General features: G+C 33.0%; 1 protein-coding gene and 1 long non-coding RNA gene across 3 annotated transcripts in view; one reads left to right on the plus strand and one right to left on the minus strand.

The window, feature by feature from the left end:
* TMX3 (thioredoxin related transmembrane protein 3) overlaps positions 1-25066 on the plus strand; it is a 535825-nt gene that overhangs the window by 265567 nt on the left and 245192 nt on the right. Inside the window, exon 17 of one of the 2 annotated variants that reach the window (XR_008211431.1) lies at positions 1368-1377. The exons of the other annotated variant lie outside the window; for it this stretch is intronic. The gene's annotated coding sequence lies outside the window, so the exon portion shown is untranslated. Of the gene's footprint in view, positions 1-1367; positions 1378-25066 lie in introns of those variants that run through there. 2 annotated transcript variants of the gene reach the window in all.
* Positions 1-25066, minus strand: part of LOC128091506 (uncharacterized) — an 82771-nt gene that overhangs the window by 2854 nt on the left and 54851 nt on the right. The window lies entirely within an intron of this gene.

Genomic DNA, 25066 nt, shown 5'->3' on the forward strand with positions numbered 1-25066 from the left:
GTCAGGAAATAGGAAGAAAGCAAATTTTATTTACTTTTAGATCTCAGTGCTCATTTCTGCTAATAATTGGCAAGGAATTGCATGAACATTCTCCAGACTGAATCTGTTTTACCCATAACAGTAACTGGTAAGTGATCTCCCTGCCCTTGTCTCAGTAAACAAGATTTTTCATCATATTTTCTCATGCTGTCCTGTTGAGTAGGGAGTGGTTTGGTGAACACCTGGCAGCCAGCCAAGGACACTACATGGCTGACCTTTCTAAACTCAACTACTAAAGAATCACTGTGTGACTCTAAGCTTTATTCTTTTTGTGACAGAGGAAGTCAATATTTGTAAGACTATTTGGGCTTTACAGCTGTTTGGTTTTTTTTTATTGAAGAAGTCATTGTAAAGGGAGATAGAAAGTATCTTAGTAGGTTTTGTCGATCTGACATTCATTAAAAAGCTTAAAACTGGTTACTACAGTGGAAAATGTCTGTGGTACACAGTCTCGCACAGGAGAAATCTTAGCCTTTTTCTAACTAATTTATTTGGACAGTTTAATAGTAAATGTTGCTTTAATAACTGCAATGCATTAAGTAATGCTTTGGGGAGTCAAAAAACCACTGCAAATTATTTCACATGAGATATTATTGGGGCATCAATTAGAGTTAATCCAGCAAGCTGAAGGGCAATTGCGAAATGGTCTAATTGACACTCACCTTGCAATGTCACAGCATTTTTAGTTTTGACTAACTATCCATTTATTACTCAACAAAGTGCAGAACAGGTGTAATAATTCAAAATGTGATTGGTTGTCACGGAGAACAAAGAAAGAGGAAGAATAGGTAGTATACACATGCAAATGTGTTGTCCTCTGTGTATGCAGATACGGAGTTTATTACGGCTTGATGCCAGAAAGCTTACAGCTCTTGCATTAATGTGTTAATAAATATTTATGTTTTCATATATTTGACTATATCCCATGATAAATATAATTTATTCTGTTTGTGTTCATGATGAATTCTTTCTGATGAAAAGATCAAAATGTATAATGTTTAAAAAGCCATGCTTAAAAATTTAAGAACATTTTGTTTCCAAGTAGCTAGTTATGGAAACGTGTGGAAACTGCATTTTTCTCTCTCTTTTTTTAATTGGTTTTACAGCTGATAATCTTGCACCAGCTACTGATGTTCTTTGAACTATAGAGTAATGTGCAATTTCCTTTAATATTCTCATTAAAATTTGTAGACAATGAAGCTTTCTTGAAGAAAAGTCATATAAAACATGCTTCTAAAATTTTTATCCCAGTAATATCTTGCATTCAAAATTTTAATACCAGGAGTATTATGTATCAGCATATATACTTCTGATCGTTTAAATCCAAGAAGTCAGTGGAATGCTTCATGAGCCTGAAGTTAAGCATGTGAAGATTTAAAGTCTTTCAACGCATCAGAATGACTTTTTTGAGAACTGTCTAGTTTGCTTATGTTGGGGCCTTTGTTATGGCCCTTTTCATCACATTAGAGAACAGTATGAAGATATTTTTTATATTTTTTTTCTGCCACTGAGATCATCCAAAACACTGTTAATTGTGAATTTCATCTGTGAGGACTGTTTCAAAAGTATTGCCTCCTATTTTATGATGTTGGCCCATGACATGAGAGGCAGATTTTGGTGGTATGACAGTAGAAATTGAACTTTCCCAGCAGTATCCTCTTCATTTTGTTTCTTTGTGACAGATGTTAATATAGGAGCAGTCTGACACGATGTCTGATGTGGAAGCAAAAGGGCGTCACTGAATTCCCCCAGCTAAAGAGCATTCATCAGTACTGGCTGAACATTCATAGAGACCAAAAAATGTATGTGAGCACAGTCAGACAGTGCTCACTATGGGTGATGCATTTCAGCAGTAGTAACAGCACTGTGAAGGACAAGCCATGTTTCAGATGGCAGTGCACAACTGTCACACCTCAAAATGAAGAGCACCTCAATCACCTCATCCATACAAATCAGCAAATGGTGGTGACTATGTTGAAAATCAGTGTTTGGTAGCTGACAATTTACTCTCTCTCTCAAAAAAAGTGTTATTGTATTCTTATCTGTTGAACGTTAATAGGAGGCAACCTATGTAGTTATAGCAAGTTAGAACTTTGTTAAAGCAGGCTCTGAAAAAAATTGGTTCTGCAATGTGAACTTTATTCCGAAAAATAACTTTACTTTCTAATTCTTATGAAAGTAGGAAAAGGTGGTTGTTCATTTTGTTATTTAATAAGGGAAGATATAATCACACAAATAAGTATGTTTGATTTTCTTGTATAATATCTAGCCAAACATTTCTATTAAAATACTTGTTTATAAGAATGGATTTTGGTATTCTTGAAGAGTAAAGATCTATTGTTCCCCTTGTTTACTAAGCAACTTCATATTGTTCATCCATTCTTTACTATCTGTTTAGAAGCGCACCAACAAATTGAAGTGAATGCCTACAGATGGTACCCTTAATCTTAATTTCAATTTTTGTCCAAAGATTTTAAAGAGTAAATAATTCAGTATGAGACAGAGAGGGGTTTTGCCTGTCCCATAGTGTAGACCCCCAAATGCATTCCACTTTGTCTGTTGGGTGACACCCAAGACAGTCATGATGAAATAAGCAGAGGCACTGGCACTGCCTATGTTTACTATGTGCTTTTCCTCTATTTACAGTTTTATTACTCTTAACATAATTTGAGGAAAATCTGTCCAAATGTTTCAAATACATTTATTCAGTCTGACAGACAGATTGTTAATTGCTGAAGAGCAAAGCTTTGTTTCTTTACTTTGGACCTGAAACAAGATGGCATCGAGAAAAAAGGGAGAAGCATCGTGTTTGGGAGGGCTGGATTCAGGAATATTTGTTTTCTTTTTAAATATGAGAATTAGAAAGAGAAAATGTTCACAGAATCCAAGGCAGCAGTGAAAGTCACCCAAAAGATAAAGGAGACAAAATGGTATATTGTATGCTGAAAGTCCTGGATGTACATTGCTCTTCAATGACTACTTGATAGAAATCTCTATGAATGAGGTATTGACAGGTAGAATTAAGGGAATAATTTCTCTGAGAACTAAAAATGCACCAAAAAGAGATGATGGGAGTCAGAACAGGTTTCTAACACATGATAGGAAATTAGTTATTTGTTCAAATTGCATTCTTAAAATTTACTGCAAAGTAAGTGCTACAGAGAAATATTTGACAAGAAAGAATGTTACATTGAGGAATGTGATGAATAAGGCATGAGAAAAAAAACAGGCAAATGGAGGGAAAATGAGTTAAAATAAAGAAAGACAGAAAGAATAGCAGCATCACATGGAGCTATAGCACTAGTATCTTAATTAATTGACTTGGTCTGAGTAATTGGACATGATGACTGTCTGCCTTTTGACAACTGAGTAAAAAAAGTGTTCCTTTTTACATGTTTTCTTTTGGGTTAGATCATATACAAATGACATGTTAGCATATATGAATTGTTATCAATACATCTTAAACATTGGCACCTTTAGCTTAGAGAAATAAGATCTTCCTCTGCTGATTAAATTTTGGTAAAAACTCTATACATTGGAATTGAATAGCACATAATATTCTACACACATAACTTAAAAATTCAATCTGATGTGAAAAATATGTGTATGTGTGTACATTTTTTTAATAACTGAGTATTTAAAGGTAAGATCCTTTCAGCAAATGAAATCTGTGAAGATTTTTTTTTTAATGTATTAATTCTTTATTTATGACTTCACATAAATATCACCAGTAATTAGATATTGTTGGATATATTTATTTTCTTGCTCATGCCACAGTTCATGCTGCATGAACACTATTGATTTTAGTCATTCTGGATGGACTGTGTGGGATTTTTCTGACTCACACGATCTGTTTTTTTATGTGTAACAGAATTGTTAAACAATTTCTCATTTTAGTTACATACTTTCTTTCAATTATGTGAACTTAAAGATCCAATATTTTGGCAGTTTTATTCTAATGTTGACTTCAAGGTTTTAATATTTGTGATGTTGGGCTTTTCAAGGGGGAAAGCAGAGACCTTCTCTTTTATGTTTCCTTTTTTCTCACTGTTACACATTTTAATGACATCAGATTTTATCTTACTCAGAACTAAGAATCATCTTCACTGTGGATGATCTTTGTGCCCTTTCATTTGATTGGTTCATAAAGAAATCACCAAAAGGCTGCTGTGAATCACAGTGACTCTCTATATTCGAGTAATAGGTTAGCCTTTTTGCAATTTCAGTTGTCTGCAAATGCAATTTGAAGCTTCTCTGTATTGTCTTCTAATCATAAATTGACAGGAGTTTAAAAATGAATAAAAATCCCTTGTCTTGATGTAATTAATTTTCTCTTCAAGAAAAAATGAGGATTGTAGATTTCAAGACCGTTGTCGTTTTTTGTTTGTTTTTCGTTTGATGGGATGATTATACTAAACAGACTTTTTAATGTATCTAGCACCTACATATCACCATTCTGGTGAGGCACTGGAACACGTTGTCCAGAGATGTGTTGATGCTCCATCCTCTCCATCCTTGGAAACTTTCAAGGCAAGGCTGGATCAGGTGATAAAGAGAGCTACCTGCAAGTAATCTACAGGTGTTAAAACTCCAGTGTGTAGGATCTCTGGAAGTGATCTTTAGAGTGCATGCCTATGTCTTTGTCGATTTTGATATTATTCAGAAAATAAATGTGAAAGCTCAGAGATCCCACATTCCACTTTCTAGAGTGACTAGCTGTGTTGAGATGACATATAGGACATTGTAGAGAATCATTAGTATGAGTGTCCTCCATACAGCTTATTAAATGAGCAACAATTAACTGTATGACTTGACTGGAATAGGCTTACTTTAAAAAACACAACAAATTTTTATTTTACATATTTTTCATATATTTGTATTTTCATAGTATGTAGAACCACTTATCTTTAAAGGAAACATTTTGTTTTCTCTCTTGCTTCTTTCACAGTTTTCTTACACAAAATTGCTATCACAGTGTATTTGAAACTATACTTATAGTATAGTCTAAGTATATTTTAGCTATATTTTACTTCAAGCAGAATGCTTCTTCTTAACTCTAATTCATGGTAAATTTACATCTTTATCTTTGCAAACAAATATCATTTTTCATGTTATAATGATTTGTTAAGGAAAATGCTGCTGCATGTTAGATTTCTGTGAGTATAACATCTAAGCTATTTTGAAATGTTTGACTAGAATCTTGTTGAAGTGAATTCCACAGTTCAAATATTTATGCAAAAATTATGTAAAAATGAATTTTATTGTTATTTGATTTCAAGTTTATTTCTTTCACACTGAGGCTACTAAACAGAAAGCACATTGCTCTTGTTTCTTTCTGAAACTGCTTTCAAGAATCAGCATTAGAATGCTGGAAAGCTGTACTAGAAGGTTTTAAAAACCTTCATTTTTAAGCATGAGGCTTATTTTTTAAATTGATTATAAATAGTACTGAAGATGTTGTTGGACAGCAAATTGTTTTCCCTGATGAAAATGTTGCCATCACTATGAGTGGTGTAGTGGTACTTTCACGTCAAAGTCATATGACCAATATAGGAGTAAATGCTATATTTATTCTAAAGCCCGGAGCAGCTAAAGTGAGAGAAAGAACAAATAACTTCATAATTCCATATAACTTTAAATAAATTCATAGGGGAAAAAGCAGAACAAAATCATGTAAAAATCTTGTCTGTTTCAATGGAACTGGGGCCTACCACTATTTATATGAATGGATATCCAGAAAGAGAAGTTTTGCTGCAAGTGATTCTCATTGGAAGACTGAACATATACTCAAATGAGTGTTTTCTTTAAAAAGATCTACTTTACATAAGCATATCATGAAGTACTTGTTTGAACAAATGGAGAGAACAGAAATCATCATTTACACCTAAGCGTAAAGATCAGCTAATATTTGTGTTGAGAGAATTTGCAAAATAGTTATGACTGTATTTAGTAGAGAAAATATATGCTGCAATATCAGGAGGCTTAAGAAAATTAGTCTTTTTCTTTTAATCTCTGTCATATAGATTTCCTATATGATCTTTGGAAGTGCCTTCAGAAAATCAAATTCTTAATATCTTGTATATGACATAAGGATACCGCTTAACTATAGTGATAAGATTGGTCAGATATTTATGTAAAGCAAGTCTGAATAAAAAATAGACTTGATTCTACTACCCAAGAGTTAGGTCAATATCCTAAAGACTAAACTCCCAGCAGTGGCTATTGAGTACATTCAAGTGTACTCCTTTATTACTGCACTTAAAACTTATTTCTGCATCTATAAGACATCCTAAAAAATGTGTAACAGAAACTGATCAATTCCTCCAAAAATTCTGTTCTGATAAATCATAATTTACCACCACAAGTTGTTCCTATAGAGAACCTGAGATATACATAATGAGGTGTATTGAAAATGTATTGATGAAAAAAAAGAAAAAAAAAAATATGTAGCCCAATATGAGCTAAATTTTCCCATCAGCATTCCTTACACAGAAATAACTTGACTTCCAGCACTCCTGCCACCACAGTATTAGTTTTATTTTGAATTGGGATAGATAGTTGTAATAAAGCAAGCCATGGGTTTGTGACATGGGCAAAGATGCCAATGGAACAAAATTCATTTTCATTTCTGAAGCGTCAAGTATCATCCTGAATAGTCTCAAAGGCAAACAATCATCAGAATAGTCAGCCACTGTATCATCTAGTTCTACAGGCATGAGATTTTTTAAAATTGGTGTGAAGATAAAGTGGATAACACAAGAATAATACCATATACCCTTCTGTACTGTATTCCTTAGTCTTTAGTTTCTTACATGCAGAAGACTCACAGTAGGACAGCAATCCCTCCAGCCTGTGTAAGTCCGAACTTCCAGTATAAGTGTTCTTATTTTTAAATACTTAATCGTTATGCTGCATATTTAATAATGCAGCAGTTCCAAGAATTTATTCATTGTCATGCAAATTGATAGGTAATTTCCAAGGCTTTTATAAGACAATAATGTCTCTAAAGGAGACAGAATGAAAAAGAATTGCAACCTGGTCAGATTGGCAGCCTTGTATTCAGTTTTAGATACTATGCCTCAGAAGTGACATTAGATCTTACAGTGAGAGAAGACATACATTCATTCTCTACATAACTTTTGTCTGAAGGAGTGTTTGCTTAATGTACTAATATAACAGATTACTAAAAAAAATGGATACTCATTCAGGCTTTTTAGTTCAAATGGGTTGAGTAGTACTATGCAAATAGAATCTTAAACTTGGATTGCTTTATAAAGTTGTAATAGTTTGTTCATGAAGCCCTTTTTGTTCATTTGAAAAATGAACACTTTTTCAAGCTTGTTTAGTAACCAATCCAATTCACAATGTATCTTTTGAAATTTACAATTCACTTCTTAAAAACGAAATAACTCTTCTAGAATTTATGCTTTTTTTTTTTTTCCTCCAAAGGAGTTCATATATCTGGAAATATTAGTCCTAATCCATCCATTCACACTTAGATTGAAACTTTGATTATAGCTCATGTGCTGAAAAAACAAGTATTGAACTAAACAAAAGCAATTTTTTTAAATTTGATTTTCAAGGCCATGAAAAACTGTTCTTTTTTTTCTTAATAACAGCTTTAACTAAGAGTAAAAATTTAGAAGGTAGAATGAAGTTCTCACTCTCTAATATGTCTTCCCTGCAGGAGTGCAGAAATACATTTGCACATATTTTCTCTTAATAAACTGGTGCTAGAGAAATCCACTTTTGACAGACACATACAGCAGCAGTTTTCAAATGATGCTGACATATCCTTAGGAAATCAGAACCTTAAATATTCTTCTTCCACTTTAAAGCAGTAGGACTAAGGAGAGATTAGATCCCCTCTGTTCATTTGTTATAGAAAAGGAAGGGAAGGGCTGAGTTCTGGCTATTTCAGTCAACTGGTTGCTGTGAAGGAGAGAAGTCCTAAACAGGTTGGAAATCTAATTGCCTTTTTTTTTTTTTTTTCCATAATTTCTTACACACAGAAATACAAGTAATGCAGCTTCAACTTGGTTAATATAACCAAGTTTAATCTCCTTTGGTTAATTTGCATTATGATCCTTATGGACCATAACAACCATTCAGATTTTTTACCTGTTGCTTTTATGAATAACAAAAAAAAAAAAAAAAAAAAAAAAACCAAAAAAAAAACCACCCAGAGGAAAAGAAAGCACTTAAAGTGTATTCTGCTATTTCTCCGGAGATTAAATGATAAATAAAGATTATTTTATCTTACTTTTTAGATATGATTTTGTTTCATTTTATTTTGTTTTTCTTTTAATAATGTGGTATTATCTGAGATATTTAATTACAATCTCCTCCGCCTCCCAAATATATTTACCAAAATAGTGAGATGCCTTTGTGCTCTTTATTCTCAATTGACATCTACTTTGAAATATGGGCTTTGTTGCCTGGCCATCAGACAAAGTTAAGTATGGGAAAGGTTAAACTGAACTCAAAGTTTAGACTAATCTCCACATTAGCAGAAGTGATATAGCCGAAGTCTTAAAGGGAATAATGCAAAAGTAATAACAAGTGGGAAGCATAGTCTGTCCTTCTTGTCCCTGAAAATAGTGAAAATATAATATTCTGTTGTGATGAATAGTAGTGAGGTTAATATTTAATTTTCATCTAATTTGCTTCACTCTTACAATTTTGCTATTAACTCTGTTGCATCCAAATTCAAATTACCATCCATATTTCACCACCCATCACATTTGCAAAAGCCTTGATAAGTGACAATGTGAGGGCTGACATGATATTTTTTGGGTGGTCTAACATGTGATTTATTCATCCTAAATAAACATATTCTGCTTCCTATTTTCCACAGTGAAACATTTAATTAGATTTTTTTCCCCAGGATATATCCTTGCTATCTTAGTGGGGGATGTATTTCCTGAGTGCATGGTATGTATATTAACTTTCTGATGCTTTGATCAAAATTGCTGGAGTACAGGTGAAGATGACAAAAGACATGTGACTAAAAATCAATCCAAGAAAAAGTAATTTCTGAATCCGTTGTTGAGTCCTACATGGAAAGACTGAAATGAATAGAGTTACTGAATGCATTATAGCGATATTTCTGTTGTATTTAGTTTTGTTTCCATAGATACTTGATTACTGCATGTTTAGCTAGATAAGGCTAGCAGTAATATGGAGAATATATGATATTAACAAGAGAGTGCAGAAATACATTTATTAAAAAAAAGGAAAATTAAAATAAAAGTAGTTCTTTTTATGTTGACATATATTGAGAATTATATATTGACATTATTGAGAAAATTTGGCGATAAATTAGAACTTTATGTATGTGACTAAATGAACATGGACATATGACAATAGCTCTATGTAGACACAGGTTTTAAAGTGCTAAAGGAAGGAAAATATCAATCTTGGTTGCAGGTAAGGGAAGAATTAGTGTCAAGTGGTTAAATGCCCTTGCATTAGGTCATTCCTAAAGTTCTCCCTGGAACAAATATCCTCAAGTTTAGTGTGCTCTTCCACCAGATTTCCTCTACAACCTCTACTATGTTTCTACTGAAGTAGACATTGGATGAGTCAATTCAGAGAGTAGAACTTCTGTGCTGTAGAGTACGCACTGTACATCATTCATGAGCACAAAATATTTACTTGAAATCTGCAGTGGTCATAGAAGTGACAATTTTGTACTACTTTCAATGTAATTTTAGACCTTCTGTTGCTAAAATGTTTGACAAACCTGCATATAAAAATTTGAGAGAAAAAACTGTTGATTTTTTATAGCCTCTCAGTAGCTCAAATTAGGAAGTTAATAGTTCAATAGTTCAGCTACATTCGAGGAGCTGTTATCTTTTTTTGGTCTCTTCCTATTTTCTAGGACTAGTTTTCTGTCATTATCTAATTTCCACTATAGCCATATGTTTAAAAAAATATGTTTTTTTATTTTTTAAATATGAATGATCTTTGTACCATGTTCTTCAAACCTGAAATGAGATGCAACACTATGGGAGAAAGGACTGAATCCTAAGATACTGGAATAGCAACAGAATTATATGTAGTAAACATCACTGCATACCTAAAACAGTGAGGTTCACAGAACTTGATTTGAAATGAAAATTATTTTTCTGTTCTAACCAGTAAATATTTTAAGAGAAACTTGCCTTATGACATAGATGCTGCATATTCATAGGATCTTTTCTGACAAGACTAAAGGTTGGAGGAAGTAAGAGTTGAGAGTTGCTGCATTTTATAGCTTTCAAAAACTTTTTTTCACTCTAAGCTTTAACAGATAAATCCTTTCTTATTTCTTTCTTCACAGCAAGGCAAAAAAGATTTTTCCTTCTGCTTTTGATTTTGTTCCACAGCATGCTCCCAGATTATTGCAATATATCATCACTTTTGATAGATTGGAGTTCAAGAGTAGGTCATATGTTCTTTCAAGAGGACACAAAAAAATTCTAGTAGAATAGTGTTAGGAGGAATTTTATGTGGTGCTTATGCATGTTTCGCTGCTCATCCTTTTCCTTATACTGCATTTACAAAAAAAAAAAGTAACTATTTTTCAAGTGTCATATTTAAGAGAAATTGTATTTGCAGAGCCATATATTTTAAAATTACAAGAATAAATTAGCTTAGGTAACACGATTAATTAGAGCGTTGTATAAAGCTTTATTGTGCAATTACTAGAATTTGTGTAAATATCTTTCATTAGATTTTATGTTTCATAGGTAGGATGAATAAGCATCTGAATTCAAATTGGTCTTGTTCTTTCAAGCCTAAGGTGTATGATCTGACAAATATGTGGTTTCTTGGTGTTTTTTTTTTTTTTTTAATTGATTGTTATTTGTAAACTAGATATTGCTTACCAAGTGCAAGAAAATAAGAGGATATGAGTCACTATAAATATAAATACATAAACATAAAATTTAAGTTGAACCTGTCCATAAGTATAAGAGCTTTTACCCTTTTAAATCATTTTCACATTGAGCTACTGGTAATACAATCACCCCTGAAAATAAAATCTTAAATACTCAAACTTCTACAAATCATACAATCACAGAATTTCATAAGTTAGAAAGGATCCTTAAGGATCAATTCCAATTCCAGGCTCCACTCTGGAAAACCCAAAATTCAAACTGTATGTCTGAGAACATTGTCCAAATGTTTCTTGAACAAGAAAGTTTGATGCTGATATCATTTGATTCTTTCTTAATAAAGTCTATTAATATCTTGTATATCTATCAATAACTTTTTGCTGGAACAAGCTTACCATCTAGCATTTCAGATTGATATGGATCAAGTATGATCCAATGAAACAATACTGGAACTAATAAATCCTCATTGAAGGGATGTTAATGGAGGTTTTCTACATTTTCTTGTCTCTTGTTACCTTCCTGTAATCCCTTCCTGGGTGGGTATCTCGGGTCAAAAGCACAGACAGGGGGTCAAATAGTTGATTTGTAAATGAGGGCAGTTACACTCCAATTTTAAAAATCCAGCATCTGATAATGACCAGTGAATCCTTAGGCAAAAAAACATTTTTTTCATAGGGAATATTTTCCTGTTTATTTAAATACTGGTGAAGATAAAAAAAAAGACTGCATGTTTGCACATCCCTTTATTTTCTGAGAAATCAAAACAGCTCACAAATATAAAAATGGCAAAGCTATGAATTCTTGAAAACTCTTTTTCCTTTTCAAATAAAATAAGAAATAGGAAGATTGTCAAGCTGAATAAATAACTTGAAAAGTATCCTTTATGTCACTGTTTGAAGGCTAAATGTTGACCACTGATTTTTAAGATTCTTTAGTTTTCAGTACAGATTTTTGCTCTTTTTTACTTTATTATTCTGGAATACATAGGCAGTAGTTTAGTAGATGTCTCCTCTCCTTGATTCAAACTAAACACTTGGCACTGCTTTTAATAGTGTTGTTTAGTACACATCTCCCTAATTGTGCCTATATTTTTGCATTACCATTTATAGTAGTTCTTTTTTTTTTTTTGTTTTGTTTTCTTTTTCATGTCTCTTTTTTTTTTTCTAGCTCTTGAAGTTAGGGTTATGAATTATCTTCCTTAGACCTCATCCTTTGGTAGTTGGCTCAGCCAACCTGGGGGGAAGAAGAAATAAAAGGAATATAAGCAGCACCTGAGGAAACATGTGGTATGTTGTCTAATTCAAGCTACTGTGCTCAAATGCTTTTTTGCTGTGGTGATTTTTCACATGAGAAGGTTGTATAATCAATAGATATCAAGATGTTATAATCACAATATAATTGTATAATTAATAGATATCAAGATGTTATAATCACAATATAATCAAGAGAGTTAGGCAAAGTAGACAATGATAACAAAAAGGAGAATAAATGGAAGAGCTTACCCTTTGGCTGGACTCACCACAAAACACCAAGAGAGGGGATCTCCAGAAGAGATCCTTCCCCACTGGCAGCCAGCTCTTAAATAGGTCTAGGAGGGGTGGAGCCTGGCTCTGGCAGCACAGCTGAATTGCCTTCACCTGTGCTCCTCTGGCTGACTCATGGCTCACCTCAGGTGATCAATCAGAGGTTCAGGCCGTGACCCAGCAGTTCCCATACAGAAGGTCCTTTTCGTTTTGAGTCTCATACTTCAGGTTAAATGTACACAAAACAGAAATATATATATACGTATATATTAATTTGTGATAAAAAAAATTAGGAGTAGATTTTTACGTAGGTCAGAGTTTTGTCATGAAAATTGTTTCAGAAAGGGGCTCTCATCTTGGCATATTCCCCAGATCTGCAGAGGAGATATGTCAAATTATACATCTGCTTACAAAAAAATTAACAGCATATGAAGAGTAGAGAAAGCTATTGAGTTTCACTTGCACAGAATTTTTCAGGACATTAAAAAATAAATAAATAAATAATCAGATGTTTAAAACATTTGAATCTTCTTTTTTCCTGTGATTCATCCTATGAACTTGGTTGATCATCAACTAAAGAACTGCCTATTCAGAACATCAGAAAATCATTTAATGTCAGATTGTTTTCAATGCTTGTTTTTCACAGGTAACAATGATAGGGGTAATTGACAAAATTCATGAGAGATTAAAAAGAGAGAGAAGAGAAATTACAATTTGACAAAGGAAGAAATGAAGCATTATCAAGAAGAATATCAACCTTATTAAAATAGAAAATGAAGTAGAAAAAGAAATTAAATGCAAAAACTTATTCTGATTGTTATCATTAATTGCTACTGTTGTAAAACATTTATATGAGCCACTAACTGAATTCAAAAATAAATCAATTACCATTAAAAAATAACCATTTTAAAAAACATATTAGAAAAATATCTTTTATTTCTATTTGTATCAGATTTTCTGAATTTTTCTTAGATGTATGTGTCATAGCTCAGCAGCTACTGACTTCTTAATGGTAGCCACAAAATGTACTGTATTCAAAGCCCCTGCAAGAATTTGTTTCTGCAGAGCAATGTCTGAGCTGCTAAATTACTTGTTCAATTGAAAAGGAGGAAAAATTCAGCTCATGGGGCTTAAAAAAGTATTCATGGATCAATGTAAAAATATTCTTACAAGAAAAAAATAGGATTTCTTTTCCCCTTGGCAGGCAAAAAGAAAAAAAGGTTTATTTCTCAGTGTGTGAATCATTTCACAGTGTGTTACTCAGTATGCAACTATTTTTCATTCCAACTTCATGTGGTCTTGTATTTGTGGCAAGTTGGAAATGCCTTATGCCTTTGGCATCTGAAATTAGCCTGTTGCTTGCACTCTCTCATATGAACTTCTTCAGTATGATTTTCATGTGTGTTATCCACTGCTTTGCTCTTGTTAGATGTAATTGAGTATGCAAAGATTCTAAAATTTCTGTCTGTCTGTAATTCCCAGATCAAGTATGGAGCTCCACAAAACTTACAGCTGCAGATAAAACCAATTTTGATCCAACAGTGAAGCATAAGATAGGACATTTCTCATAGCCTATAATATAAACATAAGAAACATGAAGATGAGAGGCATGATGTTATGAGACAGTTGAAGAGGGTGTGCTGCCCATGACATTTGATTTCTTTTAGGCTGTCATTGAGCATCCTCACCATCCTCAATAGTTATAGAATTTGTAAGTAATTTCATAGTGTGAATATTTATCAAATGAAGACTCTACCCAGTAGAAAAAATCATGGAAAGAATGATATCAGTTTACACTGTTTACACAGTTTACACTTGAGATCTTAGTGAATAAAGAGGGAAGAGGGAAAGATTTCTAGAGACATTTCTTACTCTGTTAAACAACTCGAAAAATGTCTGAAATTTAGTCCAAATATATTGTAGGGAAGTGAACTTTGACATATTTGCTGTCATTCTCTGTTTGCACTTGCTCTCTGTCTTAATGGTCTTGATCAGTGTTGGACTTCATAAAATATAAAAATCAGTTGCAGAAGAGATTAAATATGATAGATGCTCCACGACACCAGTGTTTCCATGATTCAGGAACTCATTTAATTTGTCTGTACCATTGACTGTATCCAGTAGTCGACTTTAAACATCTACTGATTGTTTTTATCCATAGACAGATAGTAAGATGAAACCAGATAACTAGACTGTGTGATCTTAATTTTTTGTCTACACTAAAAACTGTATCTACGTTTCAGTCTCTTCCTACTAAATGTTTTGCATGGTGTTTTTTAAGACTTCACTAACTGTTTCAAAGGTGTTGGTTGTCCATGCACAACCAATCTGATCAACATCAGAGAAGGGCAGTGTTTTTCTCAACTTGGATCTCTGACAAGAAAATTTAATCTTAGAACTCCAAACCCAAATAGCAGTAGTGCAACATTCTGTAAAATCATTATCCAAAAAAATACACATGAAAATCATTTCAGGATGAATCTTTTAAAGGATTTAATAATTTTCCATTGAAAACCCTTCTAAAAAAAATGTAGTATTTATCCTTTAATATTTTCACTTGTAAGTCATTTGTTTTCATGAAGAACTTCAACTGAGAAAATTAAAATGAAGTACTAATTTCCAGCTCATTCAACCAATCAGTTCAGTTCAACCGAGCAAAATGATCAACTGAAATGCCTTAGAATGCTTATTTCCAGTACATGTCAATGTGAAGCTACGTAAAGCTATGCTGAATGCATGTATATTCTAACAGTTAAACTGATGATTCAAATTCTTCCTAACTGAACACTTCTCAGATTGCACCAAATGTCAAGTGACATGATAATTTTGATATCATTAACAAATGATTTCATCTCAGAAAAATAAAACACAAACAAAAAATAACATTCGATTTACAAAATCTCAAAATGCTTGAACTCAGGAGTAAAATATTTGTGTAAAATACAGTCAATAAAAATGTGATTTGTATTTGTCTCAGCTGAGATATGGACTTCCGATAGAAGAAAAGAGGTTTTCTGATAAACTAAAGTTTTAATTTTTTTTTATTTTATTTTATCTAACTAAACTTTGACCTTTAAATCACATAGATAAAGATTATAGGAAAAGAAGACTAAAGAGTAATATAAGCTATTAACTTATTAACAAGCTGGCAAACAGTATTAAAATATATAAATATATTCAATAATTGGCTTCAGTAGTTATAGTGCAATACAAAAATAAATTCCTCCATAAATATCAAATGCATCTGAGCAGAATTGTTGAGATATGTACGACTATGCAGTTTCTAACATCAGTCATTCAAAATTAAATGTTCTTAAGTACTCGTTTTTAATTTCCAAATTCTGAAAAGCAAAGTCTGAAAGCAAACAAACTGAAATATGTTTTTAATGCAAGAGTCTCAGTCCGTTCTAACTCCTTATATTTGTGAACTGGTTTTTTTTTTTCAGTTTAATTTTTTTCAGCTACTAGAATATATTAATATGCAAAATAATTGCTGAAAAAGTGAGTGCAGTTTCTAAATAAATTTTCAATGTCCATCTGCAGATGTGCTGCTCCATAGAAAGGCTTAGTCTTTTGTTGCAGCAGTGTAATCTTCGTGTTTTCTGTGATGCCTGCAAATATACTTCTGCTGTATGTACTTAATAAGAAAAAGGTTTATTGAATCGTACCATTAAAAATACTTGTGGATGACTATCATAATTCCTGTTATTACAATAGTATTTGTATTATATACAAGTTTTGGGAATGGAAACCAGAGACAGATGACGCTGTGCATGAATTGTATAGTTTTTACCTTAGCACAAACTCAATAGTACAATCCCAAGGATTCCTGTAGCTGTAGTGACTGAAACCTGGTAATCCTAACGCATTACCCTAATGGCTTATCCTTGTAGAGTGCTGATTAGTTTACACAGAATGGAATTAAGTATGTAACACAGAAAAATCACAGCATCTATACACCAGTGATCCCAAGAGATCCTCTACTGTAAGGTCATGTATCATGGAAATATTAACATGCAAACTCTCTGCTTATTTATGTCAATTTTTTTAATGTACTGTGATTCTCGAGGTGCCCTGTCCTGGAAAAAAGCTCTGTTCTCTTCTACTGGGATTTCCAGTGTTAATTAATTATGTAAGATGTTGCAAAAACCTCTTTTGGTTACCTTGATCCCAGTTGTCCAAGATCAGCCAACTTAGTTTTTTATAAAATTGGAAATAAATGTTGCAACTGTTATACTGTTATGCCTTCTCTGAGGCTTCTTTGACAGATCATGTTCAGAAAATTATTACTTTTTATTTCAGTGTTGTTTTTTTTTTACTTAGGAATTTTTTTTGACACTTAAAATGGAAACAACAATAGAGATTAAAAAAAAAAATTGGAATATGCTTAGATTTACCAGTTCGCAGAATGAGTGTATCGCATTTAATTAGAAGCTCTTTTATTTAAGACATTATTGAAGTATGTGGAAGCCAAGTTCTGTAATTCTTTACCTGACTGGAAATACCTCATTTTTAGAAGACATCTCTAAGTACTACTTAATAGTATATAGAATAACATAAAGTTTATGAAATTGTCTTTTCAGTTTTGCTGACATTTCTTGATTTTGGAAAGTTTGCTTAGATGCTGCTTATACAAGGAATTTTTTTCCAAGTGATTAAGATAGTCTCCTGGCCATTCAAGAGCTCACTTTGATTTAAACAGAGAGTAGGGATCTAAATTTTGATCTCATACAGTTTTTAATATGAGCCTTTCACAGTCTAAATGGCAGGAGGAACACAGTGCACATTTAAGCAATGCAAAACTTAAGCTTCCCATTTATATACTCATATAACTTTCTACAATAAGCAGTTTCTCTGAAAGTTACTCTGCTGTTTCATCATGTTTTGGCAACCATACTTTTCCTCCTATCCCATCTTTCCCTTCCCAGATCTCACTACTATACAGTTCTGGCTTCTGCATTTGAAATAAATGTATAGAAAATTAAAAATCTTTTTCAAATTTTCTAATGATGATCTTTGCCCATCTGCTCCTCTGCACTCACATGCTTACACTTGTCCTGCTTCTTGTTTTATGAGTTATCTCCAAAGATAAAGTAAAAACTCAACTTTACAACAAATACCTGCTGTGTAGAATTCAGTAACCTGTTTCTTTTCAGTATCAAGATAAATAGAGAAAGGCTAAGATAAATTGTTCTTTATCTCAGTAGTTCATTGCTACGGAGGAAATGATGGCTAAGATACCTGGAGAAATGAGAGGCAAAATAGTGGACCTTGTAAGCATTCCCTAAGATTCCCATTTCTTATTGCTGCCTGACTTCAGTTTCCTTCTGTGTGCTCTGACATTAAAGACTGGTGATACAAATCACCAAGATATACGTCTATTGTAATCTAGCTACGCTAGAGCTTAAGAAGTAAAAATAAATCCTGGAAGGTTATTAATATTTTTGCTTTAGAGCATCACATGAATGATGATATCATAATGTTGTTTGGCCATTTCCCTAAATCCAAAATCATACTGCCCTACTTTTAAATAACATTTTGCAAGAGATTTGTTTGCTTTTACAGTGAAATATTTACAGAAATGTGCACTAGCAAATAAAATACACATTAAATAATTTTAATGAGAATAGTACAGGAATGGTATTGTATAAAACTTCCAAACTAAAGTAGAATTCCTTAATAAAACAGGTGTTCATTAATAAAACAGGTGCGAATATAAGCTAAATATTTTCTGGCTAATTGTGGTTGATTAGCTTTAAAAATCTAAGATGTTATTTATAAATAAAATGTAAACTATTGTCTTATAAACTGTGAGTTTTGTTAAGAATAATGCAAGCATTTTCCCAAGGGGAACTCAAATAAAGTGGAATAGATCTGCTTATTTTTTGATTTTATAAAAACCTTTATAAGAAATGCATTATGATAGGTTACTTCCTAATGGACTTACTTATGAAGTGTAGGAAGTACATTTATGTCATAAGCTTATTAGCTCTAAGTCATTAACTATTTATAAACTTTTAGCAAAGAGAAAGAAAAGCAACCATTTTGTGGTTCTTATCTGAGGGCATATATTTTTCTTAAAAACTATGGATATGTTTTCCCTGAATCCAGACTCTTAAACGGGTACACAAAGACAGGAAATGTGAAGTCAGAAAAATGGATGTGTAGTCATGTTCCTTTCTTTTCCCAGTACCATAAAGGTTCAAAAGATGGAAGATCATCTTCAAGCATTTATTTCAGAACTTCTTCAGTCCTCAGTATTTTTTCCCAAGTTTACTAAAAATATATTTTAGTAATCATTTGGAAGTATCTTGAAATGTAGTTGTGTAAGTCACTTAATGTATGTTTGTACCTCAGAAAGGGTCAAAACTAAACTCTATTTCCTCTTCTTGGTCTTTCTCCACCAGGGCATACTCCAAGTGATGCTTCTGTTGCTGTTCTGTTTGGCACACTTTACTAAAGCAGGGAACTGCTCTGTCAATCATAGAATGAAAAAGTTAATACTGGCACAGAAAACTGTTATGAATTTAAAAGTAAAATGCAAACACCTTCTTTTTAAATATATGTAGAAGAGCTTAAGTAGAAACAATAGCATTTCATGTCCTATTTTTCTCAGTGTAACATACTATCTCAATACAGAAGAGTTGGCACATTTTCTTGTTTGTATTGCTGGATCTCATGAGAGCAGCAATAAAGAAAGTTGCTATAATGACTATTTGAATTAATATACGGGAGCTGGATTTCTGCCAAGGAGTCTTTTTCACTTAGATGTCTAATTACTAGAGGGTTTTTTTCTTCTTGTTTCCTCAGCCAGTCCAGCAACCATTCTAGAATGTTAATCCTTACATATGGCTGCCAAATCGTGAAGGTCTTCTGCATATTTGATAAACAAATTAGATTTAATATCATCAGTGAAATGATGCAAGCAATTTTCTCCTTTATAAAGGGTACTTAAAAGCATTGTCTTGATGTCATTGGTAGCTAGAAATATTTAGTGTCAGAAATCTGAAAAAAAAAAAAAAAAAACATGCTGAAAACTGTTATTATTAACTCATTATTAACTTGATGAGTTTATTTTGCCAAAACTATTAAGAATTAGATGTCACTGTATGTTAGAAGTTTCTTTGAAGTGAGAGGTCCTTGGTAAGAATTCATAATGATACTCAATATAATATTAATATACAGATGAAAAGAATTGCTTCACAGATTGTGTAGTAATTGTGTCTATGATTGTTATTTTCCCGTAGTCCAGCAACTCAACTTTTCAGCTTGGGCCAGCTGTGTTGGGCTTAGAGCTGAGCAGGACTTTAATGCCAGGCTTTTCTCATATGGTACTCAGCCAATAAATTCCCACAGCAGCAGTAGAGATCATTCTACATTCAGAAACAGGGCCAGTATTCAGGCTATAAGAGTATAAGAGTATTCAGTCATAAGAGGTTATGGCAAACAGATTTGGAGAAATATATGTCTCATCAAAAGGGAGTCTAAACAAGGCTGAAGATATTGTTTGGAATCTTAACACTCACAGGGGAAAACCAGTTCTGTCTGCATTGCTGATGATTAGCTTACAAGATAGCATGTTAAAATGTACACAAAAAATAGTATGCACAGTAGCAGCTCGAAATGCATTGTTCTGAACTAACTACATAAGAATTTTATTGTAAGGATGTACTCTAAAATATTTTTAAATAGTGAAACCATAACAAAGGCTAGATTTTCTTTCTTTATACTCTCATTGCAGATTTTCATAAATAATAACCTTTTCAGATTTCCTGTTAGTTGGCAGTGATATTTATGTGCTGATATGAATGCATAATTTATATATTCATATTTTGTGCATAAACAAAATATACGTTGCATGCAATGTATTAATATTAAAGTAAATGTTTTCTGTTAGTCTCATGGTAAAATGCAGTTCAATATTTCAGTATATATGTGCAGATGTTCCTCCAGAAGTAATGCCTCCTATTTCTTTCCACAGAAAATACAAGAGATGCAAAGAGCACAAAAACACTATCTGATAGAACAGATTTTCAGCTACAAAACAGCGTTTTTCAGCGTAGTCATCACCATTAGCTATGAATTTTCACTGACAGTGAACAAAAGCCTACATACCACCCTCATAAAAATCTGCATCTTCATCCAAAAGGTGGTTTGTCTTTTATAGATTGTACTGTGCAATGATAAGAGATATAGAAGTTTAGAGAGAAAAGGATATATCTGCTCAATTATGAGAACTCTAGATAATATTTTTAATATTCTTATATTCCATAAAACTCTTTGTGAATAAAATAGGTTCACTCAACACAGCTAAAAATTTAAGCAAAAACAGGGACACAAGGATAGTGATGACTGACCTTTTTGACCGATGTATTAATGTTCAATATAATTACAGAAGAAAATTTTGAAAAACCATATTACTAGGTGAACTAATGGAACAACTATAACAATAACTGTTCTATTATGCTGTAATGGAAAATCACATGTCTCCAATATTCTTGTATATCAACCATATTGACACACTCCACTTACGACAAAAAGTATTAAAAATAGAAGTCTGGATTGCATTAACAAATATTTTGTCTCACTTGATAAAGAATAGAAGAAACTTTCCAAGCAACAGTTGCCATTCACAGGACATTACGTAGTAGTATACTCTGTTTACTCAGAGTATTTTATGCTCTTCGCCCAGAAGGAGCATTAGATTACAATTAAAAATTGAAACAGTTCTTTAGAAACTGTGTATTCAGCTTCTTTTAGAAGGATATTAATACAGACATTTCAGTCATTTCATATAGTGGTTTTTTTTACTGCTGTAGTGTGGAAGAGACAGAGAAGAATACAATATTTTCCTTTGGGTTTTAATCCTTGACCTGAGTAGGTTCAACTAAGGTATAATTAATCAGTTACATTAGCATTTTTCAACTCTAACATTTCTGACATTGACATCGAAGGAAATTTACTAATTAATGGCTATTTTTTCAAAGTTAGTAGTATTGAGTAATACTGAGCTTTGTTGCTTTTGAAGCTGGTGGGTTGATTATTTAATTCTCTAATTCATGTGAAATAATGAATTTTTTACTCACTGAGAACTAGAGCAAACCAGAAGCAGTATACTTTAGAATGCTAAATTTGATATTGCTCAGCCACAACAGAACTCAAAATGTACTTAAATCTGTTTAAAGAAAAAATCTTGTCATAGTCTGGGGGCTACATTTTTCCATCATTTTTCAGAAAATAGCAATATAGAGTTGACAATATGCAGCTGTTATCATCATCCTGGTTCCAAATATTATTCATCTATAGTAGGAAACTTAAGCTGCTTTTGTTGCTTTAAAAAAATTGCTGGTTTTTTTTTTTGTTGTTTGTTTGTTTGTTTTGTTTTGTTTGATGAGGTTTAACAAGAGTGTATAGAGTCTTGCATCTGCAGAGGAATAATTGCATGCACTGGTGCAGGTTGGGGGATGAGCTGCTGGAGAGGAGCTCTGTGGAGAGGGACCTGGGTGTCCTGGTGGACAACAGGTTGGCCATGAGCCAGCAGTGTGCCCTTGTGGCCAAAAGGCCAATGGCATCCTGGGGTGCATTAAAAAGAGCATGGCCAGCAGGTCGAGGGAGGTGATCCTCCCCAGCTACTCTGCCCTGGTAAGGCCTCATCTGGAGTACTGCATCCAATTCTGGGCTCCCCAGTGCAAAAAAGACAGGGATCTCTTGGAAAGAGTCCAGCAGAGGGCCACGAAGATGGTGAAGGGCCTGGAGCATCTCTCCTATGAAGAAAGGCTGAGTGAACTGGGTCTGTTCAGCCTTGAGAAAAGAAGATTGAGAGGGGACCTGATCCAGGTCTATGAATATCTAAGGTGTGGTGGGCAGAGTGGTGAGGCCAGACTCTTTTCAGCAGTGTGTGGGAACAGGACAAGGGGAAATGGCCGGAAACTGCAGCATAGGAAGTTCCGCATAGATGTGTGTAAGAACTTCTTTACAATGAGAATAATGGAGCACTGGAACAGGCTGCCTAGGGAGGTTGTGGAGTCTCCTTCTCTGGAGATGTTCAAGACCCACCTACTTGTGCGACCTGCTGTAGGGAACCTGCTTTGGCAGGGGGGTTGGACTCGATGATCTCTGGAGGTCCCTTCCAACCCCTACAATTCTGTGATTCCGTGATACTCTAAGAGTATGTTTCTGTAGCATTATTAGAAATCATTAAATAATATAGTTCTTCATAAGGAATTCCTCAATGCATTAAGAGACTAAGGCTAAAGTATATTCTCAATTTTATTATGTTTTTGCTAGTTATTCATAAAGAAATTTTTCCTTGAATCTTAAGGTAGAAAGTGTCAATTAAAACAATTTTTTTCTAATGCAACACAAAATGATTATCAGTAATTTGTTCATGTTAATGTCCTGATGGACAATTAGTGTTACTGTAAGTTTTTTCTTTTATTACAGATATGCCTTTACATAAATGTAGCTATAAAGTACTGTTGTAGCAATACTTATATTGTATGTGTGTGTTAAAAGAATAACTTCCCCAAATAAAAGCTTTTAAGACCTTGAACAGTAAAATAAATTGCACAGTGTACAATCAGATTGATTAGCTTCCTGTAAGATAATATTCCCTTAGATTTATTGCCTAAAATTTAGTCTAATAAAGCACAAGCCTGTGCTTATAGCCATAAGTTATATGAACATCTGTTTTGCTCTGAATGACATTGTAGGATATTTCATATAGCTTTGAGTAATAACCGGTATGTATTTCAAGACAGCAAGGACAAACAAACTGCATAGAAGAAGCTGATGATGACAATGTAATTTATAAACATTGTGCATGAGTTATGTGGAGTGCACGCACAATGATGGCATTGTAATGTCTGCTTATAGGACATATTTAACAAATCATTGTTCATTCAGTTGAATGCAAGTTGAAGGGAAAACTGCTGACATTACAGCTGGAGAGATTTAGGAAGGATAAACGGGATATGATGTTCAAAGACAACCCAACTCAGTAATGAGTGAAAGTCATAATGTCCTGCAGTTTTTCACTTGCCTACACAGAAAAACAATGCATATTATTGAGGTCTTAATAAACTGATCCAGCCAGGACTGATATTAAAGAGACTTTTTATCCATACCCTCCAATCATTTATGACAGCAAATGAAGGAATGATCTAATTCATTTCTTATTTTAAGAAAGCATATTGGATATTTTTTACTATTGGTGCTTCTGTATTGTGATTTACTAATACCAGAGATGTCAGAGGAAAATGAAAGTTTTATATTTCTTTTGAATTTTTTGTTTTGTTTTATTTTGTTTTGTTTTTTAAGAAATATGAGTAGAAATTATTTTATCACTGATGAGTATTATGATGTATTCCAAAACCAAAATAGTGGGTCCACATTGTTAGTTTTGTGTATCCATTAGTATTTTTTTCCTTTGAAGGAAATGTGACTAAGTGGTATAGTGGGCTAAGTTCATCCCGACCAACTCTGGGAATACCATTTACATACGTTATTTCTTTTAGCTTTCATTGTTTTGTTGAACAACACAGATGTTCATATGGAACTTCTTAACTAAAATAGGTGATCAAATATGGTACAGAGTAAATGCAAAAAGATTGTTTCTCTTTTGCTACGTGTAATTAAAAAATCACTAACCATAAATTAAAATGTGGTAATGATGAATATGTTTTCAATTATTTGAGGTAAAATCAGGAAAGATATTCCCTCCAAAAGGATAGTAGTATAAAAAATGCCCAGACACAGAATCAGCCTAGTAAAAACAAGGTAAAAATTGCCTCCCCTTGTTCACTATTTACATGCATTTCTAATGTCAGTAATCTGCCCCTAGAAATCAGCAGAGCTGAATATCCATCTATGAAACATTGAACACGACTTCAAAACTGTGTTTTGTAACTGTTACATGTCTTTGGTGATAATCTGTTGTAAATATAGCAATACCTTTCAATAATTATGCACTCTTTCAAATACAGTAAAATTATGATTAATGTTTTACAATAGTTTCTGAAGCAGGATTCAAGCAACTCTTTCTTTAAGAAGCAGTTTTTCAGAAATTCTTTGCATTAATTTTTCATTTGGTCTCTGAAAAGAGAGACAATACATTCAAATACCAATAAATATTTTCTGATCATTTTAATATCATGTCCACTCTTGAAAATTTCCTCTCAAGCATTTATGATGTCATGATATACATTTTTATGATTGATAGAAGCATCGATTAAGCCTATAAATTTGCCATGAACAACCCAGTCTGCTATTTGGCTTCCACTGCTACACGTGGGGAGATAAAGTGAGTACTAAAGGAATCAGAAAACAGTGTTTAACCAAAATATGCCATCAAGGGAAAGTATTCATCATCCCACTTCTGAACTCCATTGAAATTTGTAATGGTGAATAAAATAGAAATACATGCATCGCTCCCATATATCCTGTTTTTAATTATACCAGAAAGATTTTGTAATTTTCTTTGGAGAATTTTAAGCGTTTTTTCCTTTTCTCTTCTTTCATCCCACCTTTTTTTTCTCCCCAGGAGTAAAAGAAGTTGTTTTCAATGGATGCTGCTGTTATGTATGCATATGTATGTATGCTGTTATATCATAGGTATGACTAGAG

Source organism: Tympanuchus pallidicinctus, unplaced genomic scaffold (assembly GCF_026119805.1).
Source record: "Tympanuchus pallidicinctus isolate F22 unplaced genomic scaffold, pur_lepc_1.0 scaffold5, whole genome shotgun sequence".
In the NCBI taxonomy this organism is placed as follows: Eukaryota; Metazoa; Chordata; class Aves; order Galliformes; family Phasianidae; genus Tympanuchus; species Tympanuchus pallidicinctus.